Raw genomic sequence first — 8,932 nt, 5'->3', positions numbered from 1 at the left:
CCACAGCCCCTCTGGGAGAGGCTGTGCAGTGTGTGTGTGTGTGTGTGTGTGTGTGTGTGTGTGTGTTGGGGGGGGGGTGTTCGGTGTTCTGTTACTGAATTCTTTCCGAAGAAAGAACCCACTGTGTCGGCAATGCCTGGAGGCTGCTAGCACAGGAGGGTCAACCCCCTATCCCCTCCTGCTGACTGGTTGCTGAGGGGAGAGAGTTCCGGGGCCTTAGTTTTCTTTTCCCAAGGTCTCCTTCCTCCAAGGAGCAGCTATCAAGAAGTCACAACGGTTCCCGATGTCCACATCCTGTACTTGGCATTTGAGGCCCCTGGAATCCCATTCCCCCTCTTTCCTGTCTCTCATCCCTGCTCCTCAAGCCCAGCAGGGCTTCCACGAGCCAAAGCAGCCATGTCTGCCACTCACACGCTTTCCTTCCCACCTCCTAGCCTTTGCTGGGACTGTGAGTGTCCAGGAGGGAAGTGTTTGGGACAAACAGGGCAAGACGGTCTTCCTATTGCACTCTGTCCACACCATATCCAGGCCCCCGGCACTCCCAGATGGAGGGAGACAGCAGACACAGAATGGAATAGAAATTCAGAGTCCAATCTAAGGGGACCTTGGTCTAGGTCCTTGATTCACGGTCACATGACCTCCTCCTGTGCACAGGCTCTGTCCTTTGCTGCCCATTGCCTTGCTTCATGGAGTCTGGGGCCTATTTTACGGAGGAAAGGTCAAGTCTTTGGGAAGCCTGAGGGACAGAGGCTTGGCAAGGAGAGGTGGCCGGGGGGTGCGGGCAGAGCATGCATGTGCAGTCTTCACCGCCCCCTGCCAGGTGGCCTTGGGCAATCCACACCCCTCTCTGAGTCCAGTGTCCTCAACTGTAAAACCAGGCTTACAATGCTATCCTTTTAGGGGCATCAATAAATGGCAGGTTGTTTTATCACGAGGTTTAACCATTAGCCCACGGCAGATGGAGGGTCCAGGGTCCTGCAGCCCAGTGCCCTGTGCTCCCCACATGCTCAGGATGTGAGACTCTGGGCCCGACAGAGAGGAGAGGTGCCCTCCCAGGCCCCGAGACCACCCAGGGAGTGAAGGTACAGCAGTGCTGGGCTGACCTCTCGCCTTCTGGAGCCATCAGGAAAGGCCCTTCTGAGGAGGTGATCTTTGGACTGAGACAGAAAGACGGGGAGGGACCAAGATCTGGGAAGAGCATTCCAGGCAGAGGGAACAGCCAGTGTAAGGGCCCTGAAGTGGGAGCCAGTGGGATGTTTCCCCTAGGCCAGTGGGGCAATGGTAGGCGAGGCGGTCAGGGAGCCCTGCACATGCGGGCAGCTCATGCAGATGTGTGAGTGAAGCAGATGTAGGTGTAGAGGTCACATGAGCCACCCAGGCTCACACAGCAAACTCTGGAATGCAAGGCTGTGGTGGGAGCCGTGCAAGGCTGGGCTGGGTCCTCAGAGCCACCCTCGGGGTCCCTGCAGACTGGGCCGAGTGAAGGAGGCTGTTGTTCTGATGCCCATGGCCAGAGGATGTCAGGGTCCGAGGCGTGATCCCCCAATGCCCTGCTCACCTAAGGCAGGGAACCCGGATCTGACCCCGGCAAGATGCAGCCTTGGGATGGTGGCCAGAGCAGGGAGCAGAGCCGCCCAGATCCCAGGGATTGGCAGGACAGAAGCATCAGAAGGGCCAGCTGCACTTCTGGTCCGGGGCCTGGGTTCCAGGTACTTCCGTGTAACACGTGGCGTGTCAGCAAGATGTGCTTCTGGGACAGAGCAAGGTCTGCTGTGCCTGGGAGAAGGCATGTGGCCTTACACCCACCACCTACTCACTCACCACTCATTCATTCATTCTTATTCATTCATTCACATATTCACTCACTTATTCATTCATTAAAAAAGTTTAATGGAGAGCGGTCCGGAGTCAGATCCCATTTATAGCCACAGAGCCTCAGATCCCATCGAGGCCCTTACCAAAAAAAAAAATTCCCAAGAGAGACTCGGCCCCAGGAAAGGGTCCCCGGAGGTGATAATGACGTTTGAACTAAGGCTGCAGAAGGTCTTTTGGAGAAAAGGAAAAAGCATTCCGGGCATTGGGTACTGACTGCACAGGCACAGAACTGTGCACCAGAGTAGTGGCTATCCTTTTAGGGGCATCAATAAATGGCAGGTTGTTTTATCACGAGGTTTAACCATTAGCCCACGGCAGATGGAGGGTCCAGGGTCCTGCAGCCCAGTGCCCTGTGCTCCCCACATGCTCAGGATGTGAGACTCTGGGCCCGACAGAGAGGAGAGGTGCCCTCCCAGGCCCCGAGACCACCCAGGGAGTGAAGGTACAGCAGTGCTGGGCTGACCTCTCGCCTTCTGGAGCCATCAGGAAAGGCCCTTCTGAGGAGGTGATCTTTGGACTGAGACAGAAAGACGGGGAGGGACCAAGATCTGGGAAGAGCATTCCAGGCAGAGGGAACAGCCAGTGTAAGGGCCCTGAAGTGGGAGCCAGTGGGATGTTTCCCCTAGGCCAGTGGGGCAATGGTAGGCGAGGCGGTCAGGGAGCCCTGCACATGCGGGCAGCTCATGCAGATGTGTGAGTGAAGCAGATGTAGGTGTAGAGGTCACATGAGCCACCCAGGCTCACACAGCAAACTCTGGAATGCAAGGCTGTGGTGGGAGCCGTGCAAGGCTGGGCTGGGTCCTCAGAGCCACCCTCGGGGTCCCTGCAGACTGGGCCGAGTGAAGGAGGCTGTTGTTCTGATGCCCATGGCCAGAGGATGTCAGGGTCCGAGGCGTGATCCCCCAATGCCCTGCTCACCTAAGGCAGGGAACCCGGATCTGACCCCGGCAAGATGCAGCCTTGGGATGGTGGCCAGAGCAGGGAGCAGAGCCGCCCAGATCCCAGGGATTGGCAGGACAGAAGCATCAGAAGGGCCAGCTGCACTTCTGGTCCGGGGCCTGGGTTCCAGGTACTTCCGTGTAACACGTGGCGTGTCAGCAAGATGTGCTTCTGGGACAGAGCAAGGTCTGCTGTGCCTGGGAGAAGGCATGTGGCCTTACACCCACCACCTACTCACTCACCACTCATTCATTCATTCTTATTCATTCATTCACATATTCACTCACTTATTCATTCATTAAAAAAGTTTAATGGAGAGCGGTCCGGAGTCAGATCCCATTTATAGCCACAGAGCCTCAGATCCCATCGAGGCCCTTACCAAAAAAAAAAATTCCCAAGAGAGACTCGGCCCCAGGAAAGGGTCCCCGGAGGGGATAATGACGTTTGAACTAAGGCTGCAGAAGGTCTTTTGGAGAAAAGGAAAAAGCATTCCGGGCATTGGGTACTGACTGCACAGGCACAGAACTGTGCACCAGAGTAGTGGTAGGGGCGGGGGCGGGGGCGTGACAGGCCCGCGGGGACTTCGTTCCCTGGCCCCTGCAGGGCCACTGAGGAAGCCAGTGTTATGGCTCCCTGACTGATGGCCCAGCTGGCCAGAGCCCCTGGGAGCCTCACCCACTTTGGCAGCTCTGCCGCTTCTGCCTTTCCCTCCCGCCCTCCCGTGAGCTCCGAGGCTGGGCCCACGTGTGTCCCCCTGCTCACCCTGAGTTAGGGTTTCGCTGTGGGGCTGGCTGCAGCCACCCATTTGCTGGAAGGAGACGTGGAGGCCCGAGGTGCTCAGCACTCTCCTGCTCATCCTTCCACAGCAGAGCTAGGGACGGTCCTATACTTGGGTCATTAAATATGTACTGAACAGGGGCCGGGCCCCTCGAGGGGCTCAATACCCGCAGACAGCGTCAAGAGGACAAGACAGGGTTCATCCTCTCCCCGGCTTATAGTTCATGTGAGGAAAGAACATGCTGAGGACCTCCCTCATCAACACGGAGGCTTTGCCTTCAAAGTCCTCACGTTTTCTTACTGAGCCCCTCGTGCTCCTTTCCCAGTTCAGCTGGGTCTCACCCTGGCTGCAGTGTTAGCTGAAAAAGAGGATGGCAGCTGAAAACCAAAGCATTCACTTGAAAAGTAAGGGCTTTAGCTGGAAACAAATGTTAATCTTGGTGATCAATTTATAATGTATAAATGTCAAATCACTATGTTGTGATCCTGAAACTAATATGATATTGTATATCAACTATGCTTCAATTTTTTTTTTTTTTTTGCGGTACGCGGGCCTCTCACTGCTGTGGCCTCTCCTGTTGCAGAGCACAGGCTCCGGACGCGCAGGCTCAGCGGCCATGGCTCACGGGCCCAGCTGGTCCGCGGCATGTGGGATCTTCCCGGACCGGGGCACGAACCCGTGTCCCCTGCATCGGCAGGCGGACTCTCAACCACTGTGCCACCAGGGAAGCCCTATGCTTCAATTTTTAAAAAAAGAAAAAAAAAAAAAGATGTTAGTTGCTAATAAAAACATTTGCTAAAAAGCCAGGAGTGAACTACCATCAAGGTGTGAGCCCATCTTCAAGATCTTGGCTAAAAGTTAGGGTTGGATAATAACTAAATATTAGCTGATAACTAAGGTGTTGGCTGAAACACTAAGCAGTTAATAGATAACTAAGGTGATAGTTGATAACTAGGATGTTAATTAGAGACTAAGGTTTCTATAACTCGATAATGAAATGACTACCCAATTAGCATAAACTCTAAGAGATATTTATACATTCATGTTCATCACAGCATTATTCGCAATAGCTAAAACGTATCCATTGACAGATGGCTGGGTAAACAAAATGTGGTCATACATCCAATGGGATAGAATTCAGCCCTAGAAGGGAAGCAAGTTCTGACACCTGTTACAACACGGATGAACCTGGAGGACATTGTGCTCAGTGAAATAAGCTGGTCATAAAAGGACAAATACTGTAGGATTCCACTTACAGGAGGTCCCTAGAGCAGTCAAATTCATAGAGACGGAAAGCAGAATCCCCCTGGGGATGGCGGAGGGGGAGGGAGACTTGGTGTTTAATGGGGACAGAGTTTCAGTTTGGGAAGGTGAAAAGGTTCTGGAGATGATGGTGGTGATGGCTGCACAACAGTGTGAATGTACTTAAGGCCACTGAATTGCACACCTAAAAATGGTTACAGTTGTAAATTTTATGTTATATATCTCTTACCACAATTTTTAAAGGTCAACCCAGTTTAAAAAATGCACAAACAAAAGATATACGATGGCCAAAAAGCACATGGAAAGATGCTGAACATCACTAGTCAACCAGGAAATGCAAACTAAGCCCCAACGAGGCACCAGTACTTTTGGAACTAAAGTGAAAAGACTGACCACGTCAAGTGCTGGCCAGGAGGCAGAGCGATTGGAATTCCCAAACACTGCTGGTGGGAGCGTGAAAAGACACAGTCACCCTGAGAACAGTATAAAGTTAGACGTTGGCTACCGTTCAGTCTAGCAATTCAGCCTGTTGTAGGTGGGGATCCCCAAGAGAAATGAAAATATATGGCCACACAAGACCTAGACCCAAGTGTTTATAGAGGCTTTATTCTTTTTTTTTTTTTTTTTAATTTATTTATTCTGGCTGTGCCAGATCTCAGTTGCGGCATTCGGGATCTATACTTGCGGCAGGCATGCGGGATCTAGTTCCCCGACCAGGGATCAAACCCGGGCCCCTTGCATTGGGAGCATGGAGTCTTACCCACTGGACCACCAGGGAAGTCTCAATAGATGTTTTATTCTTAATAACCCCAATCTGGAAACCATCCAGATATCCCTCAGCTGGTGAGTGGTCACACAGTGGTCCATCCACCCAAAGTATCACTACCGCGGCAAGGAACAGATCATTGATGTGCATAACACAGGTGAACCCCAAAATCATTCTGCTGAGGGGGAGAAGCCAGACCCCAAATAGTACACACCACATGATCCCATTTATCTTAAACTCTAGAAAAGGCAAATGGAATGGATAGTGGTCCAAGGGGTGGGAGGTGGGAGCTGTCTGCAAAGGAACCTGAGGGTGATGTCTTTGGGGGGGATGGGTGTTTGTGGCATTTACTACAGGGGTGTATACATGTGTTAAAACTCATCAGACTGTAAGCTTAAAAGGGGTATTGTGTGCCCCCAAATTCATATGCTATAGTCCTAAACCCCAGTACCACAGAATGTTGACTGTGTTTGGAGGTAGGGCCTTGAGAGAGATAATTACGTTAAAATGAGATCTGAATAGACATTTTCCCAAAGACACACAAATGTCCAGTGGGTGCATGAAAAGATGCTCAGCATCACTGATCATCAGGCAAGTGCAAATCAAAACCACAGTGAGATATCACCTCACACCTGTTAGGATGGCTATCGTCAAAAAGACACGAGATAACAAGTGGGACCTCAGTGGGACCTCAGTGGGACCAGTGGGACCTCAGAAGTTTAGAAGATGCTTGCACACTAAGGCTTGCTCTGCATCCAATGAGCAGCCCAGGTTGTCCACCTGGAGATGTGTGGCTTGGCCAGTAGCCACTGCCCTAACCTAAGGGACCCCATCTTCCACCACAAGGCCCCAAGGGTCTGCCACTGCCTGAGAGAGACAAATGAGAGTAGCGGAAGTGCCCAGTTGAACCCAGATCAGAGAGCAGAGCTAAAAAAGTGGTTGCTCTTTTAAGCCACTAGGTTTGGGGGTGGTTGTGATTCATCAATAGATCACTGAGACATTTTTCCAAGTGTCAGTGCCTAAAAAGAGAGAGACAGGCAGTGCCGAGCAATGTGACGTAGCAGGCGACTATACGGTGTCCTCGTGGGTAGCATCATGGGAGAAGGGACCAAAGGGGTGATTCTGGGGCTCTGGTTCGCTGACATCTGCAGCCCTGTGAGGAGGGGGTCAGGGGTTCCAACCCCCTCTGAATTCTGGACCCCATAGAGTGTCCTAGCCTCCCACCTCACTGTCTATTTCCAAAGCACCCAACTACCCTCAAAGGCTGCAGCTCACCATTCATCCATCCAGCACCTGGCGGGAGGCCAGGCACATAGTAGGTGCCTTATAAACAGTTGTCCAATCGTAGGGATACCTGTGTCCTCAGGTCCACACCCTGCACTCTGAGCCACTGCAGATATACTAAGTTTAAGCTGCCTTGTTCTACAGGGTCCACCACCCTAAAATGGATGGAGTGTTCATTTCCCTTCTTAGACTGAATTGGGTGTCTGTTTCCACACCCCGCCCACCACGTTAGGCTGGAGGAAGTGGCTCCAGGCCCACAGGGACTCACGGGCCCTGCAAAAAGCACTAGACAGGGAGCCACACACACCTCGATGCCAGTCTTGGCTCTACAGCTAACGAGGCACTTCTCCTCATTTTTCTCCTCCGTATAATGAGGACAGTCATACCCACCTGAGGGCACAGTGCCAAGAGCCTGGCACACAGTAAGTGCTCAATAAACATGAGTTCCCCTGACCCCCACCCACCCTGGTCTTCCTTCCTCCTCAGTCATGGCCGCTCCCCCCATTTCCTGGGTCAAACACTGGCCACAGAGCTCTTCCCGCTTTGGCTTAACCACGGCAAGTTGGAGTTGGCCACAATTAAGAACAAAACATCTGCAAAAAAACAAAAAACAAAAAAACTCAGAACAAACAAGCGCCTGAGCCTGGATGCCTCTGAGTGACATGTGAGGTTGGCGTACAGGGACAGAGGTGACCGTCCAGGGGCCGCCCAGCTATCAGGGGTCGAGCGGGTCAGGGGCCAGCGCAGGGTTCGGGAGCTGCCAGCCCTGCCGGTGAGTCCAGGTTCTGACCTTCCGTCATCGAGTACCATCACGCCCTCCCCTCCTGCCCCTGTCGCCCTGCTGTGCCTGTTTCCCCATCTGTGAGATGTGGGGAGCAGAAGCAGCCCCTTCTGGCTGGTAATCCTCCAGTCTGCCCATCAGGTGGAGCGTGGAGCAGGGCTGAGGCAGAGAAGGCATTTTAGGGGGCGGCCGCCAGTGTTGTCCCATCCCAGGTGGGCCCTGTGGGGAGACGTTTCGCTGCCGCGGCCCCAAAGCACCCTGAGCGCAGTCAAGTCCAGGGGAGGCTCTCATCGCCCCCCAAGCCTGCATGCAGTAGGTCCTTTGTCAATCATGGTATTTCAGCCCTGGAAAGTCATCTAACCCACTGGTCTTGGCCTTTTTTGTGATAATAAGTTTTAGCTTCTGTCCTCTTTCTTCAAAGAAATTCTTATAAAGCAGACCATTGGGGAAAAGGTAGCACAAGATCCCAAACCTGTCAGCCCGTCCTCCTCCCTCTGCCTCCAGCCGCCCACGCACACCCCCATGAACCACGGGGTATAAATCTGAGCCCAGTAGTGATGACGCCTGCCTGCATTAATAGTGCGCCTGCTGTGTACTCTGCACTGCCTGAGCCGGGGGTCTCCATCCCCTCCACTTGTCAATCACAGTCCTAAAGTGACATCTCACTCACCCGCTTCCCTGTGAGAAGACTAAAACAATAAAGAGAGACTAAGTCAGCCAGGGTCACCCAGCTGGTTTGCAGCGTCCAGGATTCACCCCCGAGGCCGTCAGCCCTTTGAGGGCTATGCTCCTTCCACTGCCCCAGAGAGCATGGAGAAACTGCGGCCCGGAGCCGGGTGGGAGTAGTGACTTCCCGAGGCTACCCCAAAATCTGCTGAACATGGGTCAAGGCCAGCATGACCTTGGTGACTTCCAGGCTGGTCAGCTGTGCTGTGCCACTGCTGTCTGTGGGCCCCCGGCATGGGGAGAGTTTGCTGGGCAGGGTTTATACTGTCCTGGACTCTGCCAGGCAGCAGATTAACATCTAGAGCACTGAAACCACACCCACATGTAGGTTGTCTGGGGCCTGAAGGTTGCCATCACCTTCCGCCCTGAAATCCAGCTACCAGCATCCAAAGGTGGTCAGAATGGAGGGACTGCCAAGTCTAAACCTAATGTTTACAGATGGGGAGACTGAGGCTCAGCCTTGCAGCCTTCCACTGGGCAACCTCTGTTGCCATTATTTCACAATTTTATGGGTAACGTT

Source organism: Lipotes vexillifer, unplaced genomic scaffold, assembly GCF_000442215.2.
Source record: "Lipotes vexillifer unplaced genomic scaffold, Lipotes_vexillifer_v1.1 scaffold2653, whole genome shotgun sequence".
Lineage (NCBI taxonomy): Eukaryota > Metazoa > Chordata > Mammalia > Artiodactyla > Lipotidae > Lipotes > Lipotes vexillifer.
This window is presented reverse-complemented; position numbering follows the sequence as displayed.